Genomic DNA, 18,781 nt, shown 5'->3' on the forward strand with positions numbered 1-18,781 from the left:
TGGCATGACAGAAATGAAAATGTGTATTTTTACCACCTAAATGCCGCTAACTTCTGAACAGGTTACAACAGCCGTCAGCCTCTAATGCCCTTAGTTGGTTGTGCATTGCCATAACAAACATCAGGATAACACAATCATAATCTGAGGGCACCAATTGGGATAAAGAGGCAGAAGCCACACTCTGTTAACCATTTATATGATATAGTCACTATTGACAGCAGCATCTAAGGGGTTAAACAGATTTGGACTGTGCAGACACTGATCGTGGCTGATGCAGCAAGTTGTCAGCTATAGTGTACAGCTGACAGCTGCTGGACTGTCACCTGTATGAGGCAGCTATTCTCTTATCTCTCAGGTCAGCTAAGGTATGTACACACGCTGCAGATTCTGCTGCGTTGTACAGTACCTTTATTTCCTATGGAAATAAAAAAACGCTGTGCACATGCTGCGGATTTTTCCGCGCGGATTTGCTGCGGGTTACAATCCACAGCATGTCAATTCTTTGTGCGGATTTCGCTGTGGTTTCCTACCTTCACCATTGTGAGGTGAGAAACCACAGGGCAAAACCGCAGGCTAATCCGCAGGTAAACTGCAGGTCTTTTGACCTGCGGATTTACCTGCGGATTTTACAAAATCCGCAGGGAGAAATCCGCAGCACCTAAAAACTACGTGGGCACATAGCCTTAAAAGACGTACTGGCTGTCATTAAGGGGTTAAAGCAAAAATTCGCTCTATAGCTTTAAGACATTTATAGAACTAAAAAGTGAGTATTTGTGAGTATTTTATTAAGAGATTTGAAATACATTCTGCATACTGCTATTATTTAAGATCTGAACACTTTTATTGACAGAGGACTGTATAATAATTCTAAAGAAAGGATATTTGTTTGCCCCAATGATCTGATATAGTGGTAGACAGCGACATGTTCTATAAATGTATTTCAATAGGATTACTTTAGAGTGGGCCTTAGGGAAAATGTGTGATTTGTCTTGTGATCGCAGCATGTGTGAAAAATGTCACAAAGCTTATGTATTGAATTTGTTTTCTTTCATTGTCGTCACTTTGTGCTGCTTTGCTCTGAGAATTCAATTTACCAACACAACAATATCATAGCACTTTTTACAATTGCTGTTTTCAAGGTTTGTAAGTAACTCTGATCAGGCAAAGTATGATGTCACCTGTGTGTTCATGATTGAAAGTTTATAAAATAGCATTCATCATAAATGTATCTTAAAGAGGTTGTCCACTACTTTAGCACTGATGACCTATCCTTAGGATAGGTCATCAATGTCTGATTGGTCAGTGTCCAACACCCAGCACCCCCGCCGATCAGCTGTTATTGGTGGGGTTGTGCGACAAAATAATAAAGAAGCACTTCCATCAAAATTTGTATCCTTTTAATATATATCCCTGTGTACTTTCAATTGCTCATTTTGCCTTTATACACAGCTAATTCTTCTCTTTTCCATTTTCCAGAGAGGTGCAGGTGGAGGTGTTAAGGTGGATTGAGAAAGATGGGGTGTGCTTGGTATGTAAGATCAGTGAAAAACAGCAGGCATGTCCAATTCCATATCAGCTGACAGACTGTCAATCACCACAACAGTAGGGGGTAAACAAGTGGAGGTGCTTCGGCCTCAGATCTGTATGACAACACTTGCCACGGTGTGAGAGGAGGAAGAATCAGAAGATGCGGTTGATGAGGTGGACGGTGGTTGGCGAGACCCACTAGTCTGCATTTTAGTAAGGAATAAGACCTGGCTACGGGTACCTTTGCGATGCCGGGTCCGGAACAATCGAGGCTGCGTCCCATGTTGCCGGGGTGAAGAAATGGGGAACCGGACAGGATCCATGACCTGGTGAGAGGGGGGGTGGTAAGATTAGGCAGAGAGCAGGAAGCACGGGAAAGAGAGAGAACTTTCCCGCCAGCAGAGAGAGACAGCGGGGGTGGACTGCGCTCCACTGCGAGAGAGACAGAGTGGAGTCATGCCTCAGCAGAGCTTTCATGAGGGCCCCCGAGAATCAGTGAGCGTGCAGAGCATCGGGCGCTCAGCTAAGCAGAGTGCGGTGCTAGCATTGACAAGCAGGTGCCAGGTGTCGGATCCTGCGGTATGTTCCCCATCTTTCACAGACATGCAGTGGAGCATGCATAGGACAGAGACCTCTGCAACATTCCTTCCCTGCACAAATTAATGGACTAGGGGCTCAGCAGGCAAAACCGGAAACCGCCCGTTGACGTCAGAAGCTGGTTTGTGTATGGGCGGGTGAAGCCTGAAGACATTGTGCCGGCCATTGCTGGGACTGTAACCCCACCGGATTACACGCGGCTGAGGAACATTGGAATCACGATAAGTTCATAATAAGACTTTTATGTTGAATTACAATTTCCTTTGTTAACCCCCTGTTGTCTCCCTGTGAGGAGTTTTCCCTATTGTTATTATTAAATTGCACTATTGTTAACCCTTGCCCTGCATTCCATACATTACTGCATCCCGGGACCTGCTTACAGTAACATTACCAGATTAATGTATGTTGATCGCGCATGTGCCAGGTCATGCATGTAGTACTGAAATTATTTCATTTTTTCTCTACTAGGTTGTTTTTAAAAAAATTGACAGATAACATGATTTTTTCACATTTTTGTCAGTCAGAAAAAAAGACCCAAGCTAGGCAACTGCAGAACCACAAACGCTGCTATCCATTGCCAGAGTTGGACCTCAGGATGCATTGGTTGTCTTGGTTGCATAATTCTTTGTCTACGTAACCTCCTCATCTTCCTCCTCCTCCTACTCTGCTGAGATACTCAGCTGCATGCCTCTGGGTTTGCACAAAGTGTCATCTACTACCTCATCATCATCCTCTCTGTTCTCCCACTCTTCGCCCGAGAGTCACCCTCCTCCTCTTTTTGCCTTGACAACACAGTACAATCCACAGGCACCTCAAATAATATCCAAGTCTCGTCACAAATGGATCAGCTTCACCCAACGGGGTTAACGTCTGTTGATGAGGGTTTGGTTTATGCTCGGACCAAACTTCTTCCGACCATGAATCAAGTGAGAAAAAATTTGGCCATCAGTGCAGATGATTTCCTCCTCTTGACTATGTGGATCTTTACAGTACACTTAATATTCTCATGGCATACAATGTGTGAAGAGATCTGCAGACGCAGCCATCTGTGGTTCCCAACAGTCAGTTGGGCGCTTGGAGAGTTGTGATGAGGGGGAAAAAAGTTTAATCGAGGTGCCACCACTGAGGACTGTACTGTGTGTGATGTTAAGGTGGAGGAAGAGGAGCAGAGGCCACTTGATGCAGCACTTTCCATCTACTGGAGCATATGTTCTTTATGGCCCTCATCTGCAAAGTGTACCGTTGTACAGCTGCCAAAGAAAGGGAGCGGAGTTGCCCATCCAGTAATAGAAGTTGTAAAAATGCTGCGAAAATTCTGACTGCAGCAAAACAAAGCAACTTCTCATCCTTCATATCATACCTGTCTTACAATCCTAAACAGGTATTCAGTACTATCAATTTTTTCCTGCATCCACTAGTTCCCCCTCCATCTCATCTCAGCTGAATACTTTGCTTCACCACCTGTGAACTTGACACAATAAGGTGCCACCTCTTTCCAAACTTTACCACACTCTTCATTACAAGCGTAACCCACCTCTTCAACCTGTCACTAACAACTGGTGTCTTCCATCCTGATTGAAATACATCTCGATCACATCCATCCTCAAAAATCACACCCTTGACATATCCTCTGTGTCTAGCTATCTCCCCATATCATTCCCCTGTTCCCCCAAACTACTGGAACAGTACGTCCATTTTGAACTGTCCTCCCACCTCTCCTCTTGCTCCCTCTTTGACCACTTACAATCTGACTTCAGACTGCACCATTCTGAACTAGACATTGAAATATTTGCTTATCACTTAATTTAACATGCATTGTATTGGAAAACAGAAAAAAAGTGCATTGAATTTACAAGAAAAAAAGCAATTTCACAAATGTTTTGGGGTTTTGTTTTTACAACGTTAATTTTGATGTAAAAATTATCCAATAACATTATTCTCCAGGTCAGTACAATTATGGTGATACCAAACTTGTATTGATTTTATTTTAAAGTAGCAATAAATGGAAATTGGTAAAAAAAATAAAAAATTCTGCTTGTGTCGCCATTTTCTGATACTGGTAAAGTTTTCTCTTTTACATCAATAGAGCTGTGTGATTGCTTGTTTTTTGTGTGGTGAGCTGACATTTTCATTGATATTATTTTTAGGTAGATAAGACATTTTGATCTTCTTATTGCATTTTTTGTGGTGACAAAAAAACACAATTCTGGAGTTTTATTTTCTTTTTCTTTATGACATTAAGCGATTGGATTAATTAAAATGTTATATTTTGATAGATCATACTTTTATGGACACAACAATACCAGGTAAGTTTATTCTTTACATTTTTTGTATACCTTTTTTAATGGGAAATTGGGCAGTGATTTTATTTTATTTTTTTTCTTACATTTTCCTAAATTTGTAAAGACTATTTTTAACCCCTTTCTGCCATGAGACGTACTATCCCGTCCATGTGCCCTGGGACTTAATTCCCAGGGACGGGATAGTACATCATAGCGATCAGCGGCGCCCACTTGGTGAGCACCGCTGATCGCGGCCGGGTGTCAGCTGATTATCACAGCCGATTCCCGGCACAATGTGTCAGGGGCGGTCTAGGACCGCCCACGACACGTTAACCCCTTGTACACCACGATCAAACACGATCACGGTGTACCGGGGGTTAAAGGGAAGCATCGTCAGGGAGGGGGCTCCCTTCGTGATGCCCTGAGCCCCCCACGGCAGCGCAATGTGCAGCGCTGCTGCGGGGGGCTCCTTCCCTGCAGGCCCCCGAATCCAAGATGGTGACGGGGACCTTCGGGGGCCTGCAGGGAGCCGGCTTCCTCAGTGCCTGCAAAGCGCAGGCACAAGGAAGCCTGTTGCACTGCCTGTGACAGATTGCTGATCTGTCACAGTGATCTGTGATGTGACAGATCAGCGATCTGTGATGTGACAGATCAGCGATCTGTCACAGGGCAGTGATGTCCCACCTGGGACAATGTAACAAAGTTAAAAAAAAAAAAAAGTGTTAAAATAATTTTTAAAAAATCGTCAAATAAATTAGAAAAAAAAAAATATTCCCCCAATAAATTCATTTTTTGGAAATCAAAAAAAATACAATAAAAGTACACATATTTGGTATCGCCGCGTCTGTAACGACCTGCCCTATAAAACTGTCCCATTAGTTAACCCCTTTAGCGAACCCCTTAAAAAATAAAAATAAAAAAAAGCAAAAAATAATGATTTATTATCATACCGCCGAACAAAAAGTGCAATAACGCGCGATCAAAAAGACGCATATAAATATCCATGGTACAGCTGAAAACGTCATCTTGTCCCGCAAAAAACGAGCTGCCATACAGCATCATCAGCGAAAAAATAAAAAAGTTATAGCTCGCAGAATAAAGCAATGCAAAAATAATTATTTTTTATATAAAATAGTTTTCATTGCATAAAACCGACAAAACATAAAAAAAGACCTAAATGAGGTATCGCTGTAACCGTACTGACCCGAAGAATAAAACCGCTTTATCAATTTTTGTCGCACGTGGAACGGTGTAAATGCATCACCCAAAAGAAATTCGTGAAACGCTGGTTTTTGTTCATTCTGCGTCCCAAAAATCGGAATAAAAAGCGATAAAAAAAGTCACGTGCCCGAAAATGGTACCAATAAAAACGTCAACTCGTCCCACAAGAAATAAGACCTCACATGACTCGGTGGGTCAAAATGCGGAAAAATTATAGCTCTCAATATGTGGTGATGCAAAAACTATTTTTACAATAAAAAGCGTCTTTTAGCGTGCTACAGCTGTCAAACATAAAAACCGCCATAAATAGTAAATCAAACCCCCCATTATCACCCCCTTAGTTAGGGAAAAATAATAAAATTAAAAGAAAATGTATTTATTTCCATTTTCCCATTAGGGTTAGGCCTCTTTCACACTTCCGTTTTTTACAATCAGTCACAATCCGCCAGGTTTTGAAAAAAACGGATCCTCAATTTTCTTTTGAGGATCCGTTTTTCCCCCCATTGACTTACATTAATGGCGGATTGTGACGGATTGCCGTCCGTTGCATCCGTTTTTTTTGAGGATCCGCCAAAAGTTGCTGTCCGTCACCATCCTCAAAGATTTGAAAACGGAGCTTGCAACGTTTTTTTTTCTGGCGGATCCTCCAGAGACTAATTTAACCCCAAATTCTTTCTGGTTGCCGGACCAAAAAAATCTCTCTCTCTCTCTCTCTCGTCCCGGCCAGCGTTTCCTTTCAATTTCCTCATTTTCAGGATCCGTCTGAAAACGGATCCTGTGACATCCGTTCACATCAGTTCAGAACGGATCCGCTTCTCTGCCTTTTTGGCGGATTTGAACTGATGCAAAAAAACTGAAGTGTGAAAGAGGCCTTAGGGTTAGGGCTAGGGTTAGGGCCAGGGCTAGGGCCAGGGCTAGGGTTAGGGCTAGGGCTAGGGTTAGGGTTAGGGCTAGGGCTAGGGCTGAGATTAGGGTTAGGGGTGTGTTGGGGTTAGGGTTGAAGTTAGAATTGGGGGTTTCCACTGTTTGGGCACATCAGGTGCTCTCCAAATGCAACATGGCGTCTGATCTCAATTCCAGCCAATTCTGAGTTGAAAAAGTCAAATGGTGCTCCTTCCCTTCCAAGCTCTGCCATGCGCCCAAACAGTGTTTTACCCCCACATATGGGGTATCAGCCTACTCAGGACAAATTGCAAAACAACTTTTGGGGTCCAATTTCTCCTGTTACCCTTAGGAAAATTAAAAATTGGGGGCAAAAATATCATTTTTGTGGAAAAAAATGATCTTTTTATTTTCACGCCCGGGCGTTATAAACTTTTGTGAAGCACTTGGGAGTTCAAAGTGCTCACCACACATCTAGATAAGTTCCGTGGGGGGTCTAGTTTCCAAAATGGGGTCACTTGTGGGGAGTTTCAATAGTTTAGGTACATCAGGGGCTCTCCAAACGCACATGACACCCGCAGACCATTCCATCAAAGTCTGCATTCCAAAATGTCACTACTTCCCGTCCGAGACCTGACATGTGCCCATACAGTAGATTTCTCCCACATATGGGGTATCAGCGTACTAAGGACAAATTGGACAACAACTTTTGGGGTCCAATTTCTCCTATTACCCTTGGGAAAATAAAAAAAATTGGGGACTAATTGATCATGTTTGTGGAAAAAATACGATTTTTTTATTTTCATGCCTGGGCATTATAAACTTCTGTGAAGCCCTTGGGGGTTCAAAGTGCTCACCACACATCTAGATAAGTTCCTTAGGGGGTCTAGTTTCCAAAATGGGGTCACTTGTGGGGGGTTTCCACTGTTTCGGTACATTAGGGGCTCTCCAAAGGCAACATGACACCCGCAGACCATTCCATCAAAGTCTGCGTTCCAAGACGTCACTACTTCCCTTTCGAGCCCCGACGTGTGCCCATACAGTAGTTTTCTCCCACATATGGGGTGTCAGCGTACTCAGGACAAATTGGACAACAACTTTTGGAGTCCAATTTCTCCTGTTACCCTTGGGAAAATTAAAAAAATGGTGACTAAAAGATCATGTTTGTGGGAAAAATACGATTTTTTTATTTTCACGCCCGGGCATTATAAATTTCTGTGAAGCACTGGAGGGGTCAAAATGCTCACCACACATCTAGATAAGTTCCTTGGGGGGTCTAGTTTCCAAAATGGTGTCATTTGTGGGGGGTTTCCACTGTTTTGGTACATCAGGGGTTTTCCAATCGCGACATGGTGTCCGATCTCAATTCCTGTCAAAAACGTCAAATGGCGCTGCTTCACTTCCGAGCTCTGCCATGCACCCAAATAGTGGTTTGCCCCCACATGTGGGGTATCAGCGTACTCAGGACAAATTGTGCAATAACTTTTAGGGTCCTGTTACCCTTGGGAAAATAAAAATTGGGAGTGAAAAGATCATTTTTGTGGAAAAAATATGATTTTTTAATTGTACCGCTGTACGTTATAAACTTTTGTGAAGCCCTTGTGGGTTCAAAGTTCTCACCACATATCTAGATAAGTTCCTTTGGGGGTCTAGTTTCCAAAATGGGGTCACTTGTTGGGGGTTTCCACTGTTTAGGTACATCAGGGGCTCTCCAAACGTGACATGGTGTCCGATCAGAATTCCAGCCAATTTTGCATTGAAAAAGTCAAACGGCGCTCCTTCCCTTCTGAGCTCAGCCATGCGCCGAAACAGTGGTTCCCCCCCACATATCAGGTATCAGCGTACTCAGGACAAATTGCACAATAAATTTTGCAGTCCAATTTCTCCTGTTACCCTTGATAAAATAAAAAAAATTGAACCTGAAGTATTTTTTTTGCGAAAAAAAGTTAAATGTTCATTTTTTTTTAAATATTCAAAAAATTCCTGTGACGCACCTAAAGGGTTAATAAACGTTTTGAATGTGGTTTTGAGCACCTTAAGGGGTGCAGTTTTTAGAATGGTGTCACTTTTGGGTATTTTCTATCATATAGACCCCTCAAAGTGGCTTCAAATGTGATGTGGTCCGTAAAAATAAAATGGTGTTACAAAAATGAGAAATCAGTGGTCAATTTTTAACCCTTATAACTCCCTAACAAAAAAAAATTTTGGTTCCAAAATTGTGCTGATGTAAAGTAAACATGTGGGAAATGTTACTTATCAAGTTTTTTGTGTGCTGTATTTCTGTGATTTAAGGGCATAAATATTCAAAGTTGAAAAATTGCAAAATTTTCAAAATTTTTGCCAAATTTCCATTTTTTTCACAAATAAACGCAAGTTATTTGAATGAAATTTTACCACTAACATGAAGTACAATATGTCACGAGAAAAGAATGTCAGAATCACCGGGATCCATGGAGGCATTTCAGAGTTATTACCTCATAAAGGGACAGTTGTCAGAATTGTAAAAAATGGCCCGGTCATTAACGTGCAAACCACCCTTGGGGCTTAAGGGGTTAAACTGATTTTTTTTAGCCCTTTTCAATTAACTGACCGCAATATTTAAAGGGAAACTGTAACCAGGTTTGCCCAATACAAGTTACGGTCACTGCCTTTCAGGGCTTATCTACAGTATTCTATAATGCTGTGAATAAGCCCCTGATCTGACCTGAAAGATAAGAAATATATGTTTTATTTTACTCACCTGCAGGGCGGTCCGGTCCAATGGGTGTCGCAGGTCCTGGTCCAGCGCCTCCCACCTTCTTTCGATTCTGCCCTCCTGCTTGCTTCATGGCTCCCTGGCATCCTGCTCCTGCGCAGGCGTACTTATCTGCCCTGTTGAAGGCAGAGCAAGGTACTGCAGTGCGCAGGCTCTGGGCCTCTCTGACCTTTCCCCCAGACTGCTGCAGTTTAAAACAGTCATCATCTACCGGCAATGATGGAGGATCAATTTCTGAACTCGCATCAGAGAGGAGAACAAACACGTCATATGATAAGACGGGGATAATAGATACTCATCTTGCCTGATTCAGTGGTCATTGGATGCCTGTTTTGATTGCTATGTTTCTTTTTCTATACAGATCCTCATTAAAAGCCCAAATGCCTTTTTTTCTGGAATGGCACTCAGATTTTCAGGTTCAGAGTCAAGAAAAACTTTAATGAAGTATGAGGCTATTCTGCAATTTAATCTGTAGCATTCCCAAACCTCCCACACTTGTTTGACTCTGCCAGTATAATTGAACCTCTTGAACCTGCACAATGCACTACCTATAATTGGGTACAATTAAATTATCTCACTTGTTTGTGTGTTTTTTTCAGGAATGCGTGTACTTTAGGTCTTTCAGAGTTCTATATTCGAAAAGACTCTTCTGTTCCTTTGGGGCCTGTTCATTAGTATCTAAAATACTTTACTGACTGTTGAATAAAACCATAGAGAATAAAACAGAATACATTTTGTTTATCATGCTCGAGATTGTCGATCAATTAATGTTAATAAGTTCTAATGCTGTGAAAACTGATAACACAAGTAGGACTGCCAGTAAGGGACTGACTTATAGTATTCCATACAGCTGATATGACTAAAATATAATCACTGCCAAAAATGGGAAAAAACATCATCACTGTCTATATGTAAGTGCAACACTAATCTATACTATTATTTTTAAACACTCTTTTTCGGTGATTATTTTGTATCTACATTCATACTCCACCCACACACACACAAATGATACACCATTTGAAAGGTAAACTTGCCCCCTTTAGCAAGAAAATAGCCAAACAAACCACACATCCACAAATTCATCCCAAAATACAGTTTAAACATTTGCCTTGGGGTCTTTCCAGCTTGCTCAAGTGCTTGCCCAGCCTATTTCAGGCACATTGGAGGATTGCACACTTCACTGCAGGTGAGTCACATATGCAAATACATTTATATACATGCACTGCTTTTTTGGTGATTACTTCGCCCCCCACACACAAATGGTGAGTCACATATGCAAACACATTTGTAAACATGAACTGCTTTTTCGCTGATTACTTCCCCCACACACAAAAATGATACACCATTTGAATTGTGAACTTGCTCCATTCAGCAAGCAAAGAGCCAAACAAGCCACACATTCACGATTTTATCACTAAATACAGTTTAAACATTCATTTTCATAAACGTGCAGAAAGACACAATAACCTGCTGTTGGTACCTCAGCCGGAAAACATTTTTTGTTCTCTACTTATCAGACTCCTGTCTGTGTTCATCATCTCATCACGAAACAATCACTGACCTCAGGGAGACCAGTCAAAGAAAACACTGCGGCAGCCGGCAAAGGCGCTCAATCACAGTGAAATCCTAGGTGCATTGCTCCCTGGGAAATACAAATATGCAAATAAAGTCCGTGGACAGCTGTCTGTGGATGGATACCTGGCCTTGGTATTTCCCTTGTCATATCTGTAAACTCGTAAAGAGCTGGATATTGACTTAAAAGGCCACTTAATATGGTGGTATTGGTGGTTTCCGAAAGGAGCCACCCCTTGGCTGGGTCCTTCCCTGGAGGAAGATCTGGCTAGTCCCGTGTTTGAGACTCTTAAATGAGGCTCCACGGACTTTATTTGCATATTCGTATTTCCCAGGGAGAAATGCACCTAGGATTTCACTGTGATTGAGCGCCTTTGCCGGCTGCCGCAGTGTTTTCTTTGACTGGTCTCCCTGAGGTCAGTGATTGTTTCGTGATGTTGGTTTACTAGGCATTGCTCCCACCTAGCCAGAATCCTACTCCACACTGATGAGGGGCAAAACCCCGAAACAGCTGTCTGTGGATGGATACGTGGCCTTGGTATTTCCGTTGTCATATCTGTAAACTCGTAAAGAGCTGGATATTGACTTGAAGGGCCACTTAATATGGTGGTAATGGTGGTTTCCGAAAGGAGCCACTCCTTGGCTGGGTCCTTCCCTGGAGGAAGATCTGGCTAGTCCCGTGTTTGAGACTCTTAATTGAGGCTCCACGGACTTTATTTGCATATTCATCATCTCATGAAATACATTTACATTTGACCAGCTTGCTTTGTCTGAAAATGCCTGCGCCCCCGACGACCAATGTGCAAAAGTTTTGCACGGGCCAAACTAGTACTCATACAAAATGAACTAAAAAAAAAGCAGCATTTTCTATAAATGTCTATAAAGTAAGTACATGGTACAATAATTATCTATTACCTCCATTTATGATCGTCTCTGGAAACTTGTCCACCAGTTTTGCTGTTCAGATTTGCTGAAATCACTACTAACCGACAGAAGAAGGAAGGAAATAGTGACTATTGGATAAGAAGCCTCGCTATGTCCTGCACATGCCCACAACTGTGAGAAAAGAAGAAACTTTTATTACAACCTTGGTGACACTTGTTCTCAGTTTGAACTTCTTATGTGAAAGCTACACTATTTTTTAGAACATCATATTAATCCAAACAATTATTTTGCCCAGTCTGAATCCCATCAAAATAAATGCCACCTTGTTTTCTCTGGTGGGCACACATGAAGTGGTCAATGTGTACCTTAATTCTACAAAGGTCTTTTTGTAATATATGGCAGTAATCCAGTTTAAATGTCACATGTTTAATATTTGCCTATATCTTCACGCTCTGATGCACTCTTTGATTTGTCTTATAATAGACTTAGGCTAGTTTCACACTAGCGTTTATGCCGCTAAGCCCCGCCCCCTGCCGCGCCCCCGCCGGTAGCTCCGCCCACCGGCGCATGACGCTGCATGCACCCTGCGTCCCCTATCTCTATCACTGGGGGCGCAGGCCGTGCGCAGTATGCGTTTGGCAGCGCATGCGTCCTTTTGACGGTGCGCTGACCTGCGCCAAACGCAACCTGCTGCAGTTTGGTTGCGTCGACGCACCGTCAAAAAGGCGCATGCGCCGCCAAACGCATACTGCGCACGGCCTGCGCCCCCTGTGATAAAGATATGGGGCGCATGCAGCGTCATGCGCCGGTGGGCGGAGCTACTGGCGGGGCGCGACAGGGGGCGGGGCTTAGCGGCGGCCGTGCGCAGGCCGTCGCTGCGCTCATAAAAGCTAGTGTGAAACTAGCCTTATAGCAGGTTGAACCTGATCACACTTGCTTCATTGTGCTAAGAGGTGCTGGTCAGTTTTTTGTCTATTTGTGGGCAGGATAAGAATGACTGAAAACCAATACACAACTGATTGCACAGGATCCACCATTCACAATAGCTGACATTGTTCCCCTTCCGCTCACCATAATCATTGCATCAACTCACTAGAGGCTTCAATACAGGACATAGTGTTTGAGTCAGTCTGTTGCTGCTAATGTACAAGTTGATTTCCTGAAACAAGAAATATGAGTTGCCCCAGAGGACAGTGGCAAAACTGCAAGATTTCTAGTTTTTACTTTTAAGATTGTAATATGAAAAACAATATTTCCAAATAAAAAATATATATATTTACATGGTTGTACACTTTTAGTGAAGTATTTTTTTTACTTAAAAGCGTAATTTTGATCTAAAAATAATATTTTCAATTGCATCACTGGACTGGTCAGGGCTGGTCACTGCTCCTCCACCAGCAGCCATTGTATGGACAGAAGTGCTGGTCAGTCTGTGAGGAGAGCTGCATTGAGAAGAGCTAATGGACGACCTCTTTACCTGAGAATCTGTCAGTGCCTTAATTATGGCAGTCTTAACAGGAAGTTTGTATCTCATTTACCTACCGTATTTTTTGGATTATAAAACATACATTTTTCCCCACAATTTGGGAGGAAAATAGGGGTGTGTCTTTAAATTAAAGATAGTTTACCGAGGGAGGTGGCAGCAGTTGAGCAGGGTAACAGGTGGCAGGCGGCGTCAGGAATGAGGCAATGCTGCTGGTCCCAGGTAAGAAGGACGGGGTGGCCCAATGGAGCGAAGCTGCCGGCCCCGGCTTTCATAAGATGTCAGCTGTGACCAGAGTTCTCTTCCCATTGATTTCCCTTTTGTAGGCTTCAGGAAATTGCTGCCAGAGGCAGCTCATGCGCAGATTGAGATCTGCAGTTTCCCGAGACCCTACCACTGCCGCAACGACCCTGCCTCCTGTGACACCACTCCACCACAGCCACCCCCCCACTGTAAGCTACCATACTTTAAGACACATCCCCAATATATTTAAAACATTTATTTTCTATTTTCCTCCAGAAAATTTGGGGTGCGTCTTATGGTCCGGTGCGTCTTATGGTCCGGTGCGTCTGCAAAATATGGTCATTTATGGCAACAGACTGCAAGGAAACAAAGAACCTATAAAACCAAAACGGTGAAAAATTTGTAATGAAACCTACTTGAAAAAATAGTTTTTAGCCCAAATACATTAATTTCTTTTTAAAAAAATTAGTCCCCAATGGTGGCCAAACCCATTATCACAAAATGTATTATTTAAACCACAGGTCATTTTTTGGATACGTTGCTTTTAGATGTTGATTACGTCTTGGCCTTTGAATGGGGCATTCTCTCTAATGAAAATCAATATCATTCCTCTCATTTTATAAAAAGTACCATGTGCACTATTATATTTTCAAAGCGGGTAGGATTGCTAAGAAAGGAATTTCATGAATGAATTGTAAAAGCCTAGCCCCACTTGTCTCTTTTGATCTGCAGCACTTCTAAAACGAGCTTTAAAATTTCAATGTCCTTACTATGGGAGTTATGAGAATTAGTAACCTGATGATGAAAGACTTAGGTCCCCTAATACTAAACGACCTGGTTACAGAATTCTTGGATTTCAAAGCCTCCTATGAAATGTAGATTAGGACATGCAGCCAGAGAAGTGATACCTTCTGATATGGCTGAAAAACCAACCAAGAATAACATAAAAAAAGAAAAATCTATAAAGATTTGCTTGGGCCATACGGCCGATACATTGTATATTTTAATAATACGTAAAAGGAAGCACTGCGGCCACAGCATGTCCTCTGTTACTCTTATTATGGTCTTATTACATAGAGATTCTAAATACTTAGCAGTCAGGTTTATATATTTCTAATAATCATGCAATAGAGGAAATATTTGATTCAACTTTGTCAAATATGGTCCTATTAATGGTTGATTAATTAAATTTTACTGTATGTGTTACATGTGGAAAAATATGTAGTTTCCATGTAAATCCATTTAACTGGTTGTGTTCACAGAATACCGTATGAGACAATGCTTGCACTGCACCGTTGTCAGTTACTTAAGTTGCTATTGTCAATCCAGGTACAATACTGTAGCATGCACCACAGGATTAATGTGGATTTCATGGCGTTGTGCACTGCGCAGCCAGCATTGTGTGACTAATTATGTGCTTAGTTAGGCACTATCAGCGATGAAAGCAAACACTAGACAAATGAATGTTTCCTATAAAGTGACAGATGGATCACAAGGTGTATTGGCTGGCTCATAGAAACATCCTGTAAGACCTGTGTGGGGTGACTTCCTATTGTGTGTTGTATTTTCACATAGACTGTGGAGGCTGTCACTGAATATTAATGGATGGACAAAATATTTTTTTTAACAAACTTGATACATGTAATACTATCATACTCCTTTTAGTAGCACTGTTAATTTGCTATGTCTGAACACACAACACCTATCTAGGTCCAATGTGGTCATTCCACCCGTAGTGGTGGTAGTAGGCTTTTACAAGACTTTTACAACTATGTGCCTGGAGGGATTTGGGAAAGTTTACACCAACTGCATGCTTATATGTTGAAAATTATATATTGTTGCTGATTTCTTATAAAGTAATTAGAAAGGTAGTTACAAATTTATAAAGGGCTTACTAACAGTATATAGAAAGTAATCTTATCAATTCAGACCATTAACTATTAGGAGTTGAGCATTCTGCTGCACTGAGGGATCACACTGAAACACAGTAAAGGAGTTATCTGTGATTAGGAAAAGTTTGTCCATGAAAGAAAATGGGTTAAAATTAGTGTTGAGCATTCCGATACCGCAAGTATCGGGTATCGGCCGATACTTGCTGTATCGGAATTCCGATACCGACTTCCGATATTTTTTCAATATCGGAATTCGGCATCGGAATCGGAAGTTCAGTTGATTGACGGCCTGACGTCATCATGATGCGCGGTGTGTGCGCATCATGATGCGCCGTCATTTCGGGCCTTCCGGGGGTCTCTGCCGGCCTGCCGGGGGGCTGTGCCGGCCTGCCGGGGGGCTGTGTGGACTGCCCGGGGTCTGTACCGGCCTGCCGGGGGGCTGTGCCGGCCTGCCGGTGGTCTGTGCACCCTGTGGGGGTCTGTACCGGCCTGCCGGGGGGCTGTGCCGGCCTGCCGGGGGGCTGTGCTGATGTCCGGGGGTCTGTGCAAGCATCGTCCGATGGGACTACAAGTCCCATCTGGCGATGCCTGCTACCATGACAGTGATTGACACATTAGCCAATGATGGGACAGTAGTAGTCCCATCATCCGGCTAATGTGTTAAATGTTAAAAAAAAAAAAAAAAAAAAAAAAATACTACATACATACTACATGCATGCTACATACATACTGCATGCTACATACATACCACATACATACTACATACATACTACATGCTACATACATACCACATATATACTACATACATACAATACATTCATACAATACATACATAGACATACAGTACATATAACATAGAGTAACATACTTACCAATACTTGTCACATTGTTCCCCGAAGCCATTGTCGTCTACGGAATAAATATTAACATAACAAACCACAAAAATACTCACCCACGATCCGAAGCAGTCCACGAGTGTGTCCCACGACGATCTTGGGTAGAGAACTGCAGCATCAGATGATGCTGCCGTTCTCTACGGGCTGCAGGAATCCAATGACGGAAGGTAGGTATCCTTCCGCACTGTATTCCTCCGCCACTTAAAAAAAAAAAAGTCCCTAGTCTCACTTTATGCCATTGCTGCGTGGGAATTTCCCACACAGCAATGGCATAAAGTGAGACTAGGGACTTTTTTTTTTTAAGTGGCGGAGGAATACAGTGCGGAAGGATACCTACCTTCCGTCATTGGATTCCTGCAGCCCGTAGAGAACGGCAGCAACAGCTGATGCTGCAGTTCTCTACCCAAGATCGTCGTGGGACACACTCGTGGACTGCTTCGGATCGTGGGTGAGTATTTTTGTGGTTTGTTATGTTAATATTTATTCCGTAGACGACAATGGCTTCGGGGAACAATGTGACAAGTATTGGTAAGTATGTTACTCTATGTTATATGTACTGTATGTCTATGTATGTATTGTATGAATGTATTGTATGTATGTAGTATATATGTGGTATGTATGTAGCATGTAGTATGTATGTAGCATGCATGTAGTATATATGTAGTATGTATGTAGCATGTAGTATGTATGTAGCATGTATGTAGTATGCATGTTGTATGTATGTAGCATGTAATTTTTTTTTTTTTTTTTACATTTAACACATTAGCCGGATGATGGGACTACTACTGTCCCATCATTGGCTAATGTGTCAATCACTGTCATGGTAGCAGGCATCGCCCGATGGGACTTGTAGTCCCATCGGACGATGCCTGCACAGACCCCCGGAGCCTGCACAGACCACCGGCAGGCCGGCACAGCCCCCCGGCAGGCCGGCACAGCCCCCCGGCAGGCCGGCACAGCCCCCCGGAGCCTGCACAGCCCCCCGGCAGGCCGGCACAGCCCCCCGGCAGGCCGGCACAGCCCCCCGGAGCCTGCACAGACCACCGGCAGGCCGGCACAGACCACCGGAGCCTGCACAGACCCCCTGGCAGGCCGGCACAGCCCCCCGAAAGGCCCGTACAGACCCCAGAGAGGCTGTACAAGGGCAGGAAAGGGTTTTTCTTATTCCGATACCGGAAGTCCCATAGACTTGAATGGGACTTCCGGTATCGGAATCGGCGATACCGATACTTTTTTTAAAGATCGGCCGATACCATCCGATACGATACTTTGAAGTATCGGACGGTATCGCTCAACTCTAGTTAAAATATTTTGAAACCAAATATTTCCTTGTTACATCTCCATTCCCCCCATACGCTCACTGCTAACTTGTCTGCCACTATGATGTGCCGTCTGCTGCACTTGACTGTTGCAGTCAATCATGTGATGATCATGATATGACATTGATGTCAGTAATGGGCTGCAGTGGTCACAATGTAAATGGTATGCCAAATAAATAGTGACTGGTGGAGGACTAGAACGGCAGTTTAACAGTCTAGTGCCATGTTCTTTATTATTTAAACCATTTTTCACATTGGGCAAATTTTTCCTAATCCTAGAAAACCCTTTTAAATACATATGAAAGCACAATATTGTAATCAAAAGAAAAGAGCAAAGAAAACAAGGAAAACAAGGAAAAAGAGGAAAGGAGACTGAGAGGAAATAATTGCAGGATAAAAGCTGGGCTGATATTTGAACAGTGAAGACAGCATCACCGTGGACAAACAGACTTCACCTCCAGCCTATATCACTACTAGGAATATTTTCATAAGTGAAAAATATGAAACTTGGATCAGGTTTCAACCTGCATATCAGGGGGTCTGAAAAGAAATGAAGGAAAGAATATTGCAGACATATGTAAAATAATTTTTCTATGTCAAAGGTGTGTAGTGCAGCGGTAGCACACGGTGCAGTGATGAGGCAGAGACCCAGCAAAGTTCAAAACAAAATGGCTCTTTAATGCTTCAACTCACAAAACCTAGCACATGATATCCTCCATTTCGCAGCTGGGAAACAAGACAGTCCACCTCCAGTTCACAGCCGGGCACATATCCTCTTGACTACAGTCACTAAACACGCCAGTCCACCTATGACCTGTTGCGGTGGGAGCCTGTACTGCCGTGTAAATGTTCTACTCACAGCATTATAGAGTACAAGATATCATCCGGTTCGCAGCCAGGAAACAGGACAGTCCACCTCCGGATTGCAGCCAGGCACAAGACAGTCCACCTCCGGTTCGCAGCCAGGCACATATCCTCTGGATAACAGTCACTAAACATGCCAGTCCTCCTCTTGAGATCAGTTAACGTGGGTGACTGCACCACCATGTTAATGTTCTACACGCAGCATTACACAGTATACGATATCCTCTGGATCGCATCCGGGATCCATATCCTCCAGTCTACAGTTCCTAAACATGCCAGTCCTCCTCTGACTTGTTGCATGGGTGAGTGCACCACTGTGTACGCTGTGGGTGCCAGGCTTTTCAGCTGCCCTGGCTGTTTGGC

This window comes from Dendrobates tinctorius, unplaced genomic scaffold (assembly GCF_039654945.1).
Source record: "Dendrobates tinctorius isolate UK_male_01 unplaced genomic scaffold, ASM3965494v1 ptg000005l, whole genome shotgun sequence".
Taxonomy (NCBI): domain Eukaryota; kingdom Metazoa; phylum Chordata; class Amphibia; order Anura; family Dendrobatidae; genus Dendrobates; species Dendrobates tinctorius.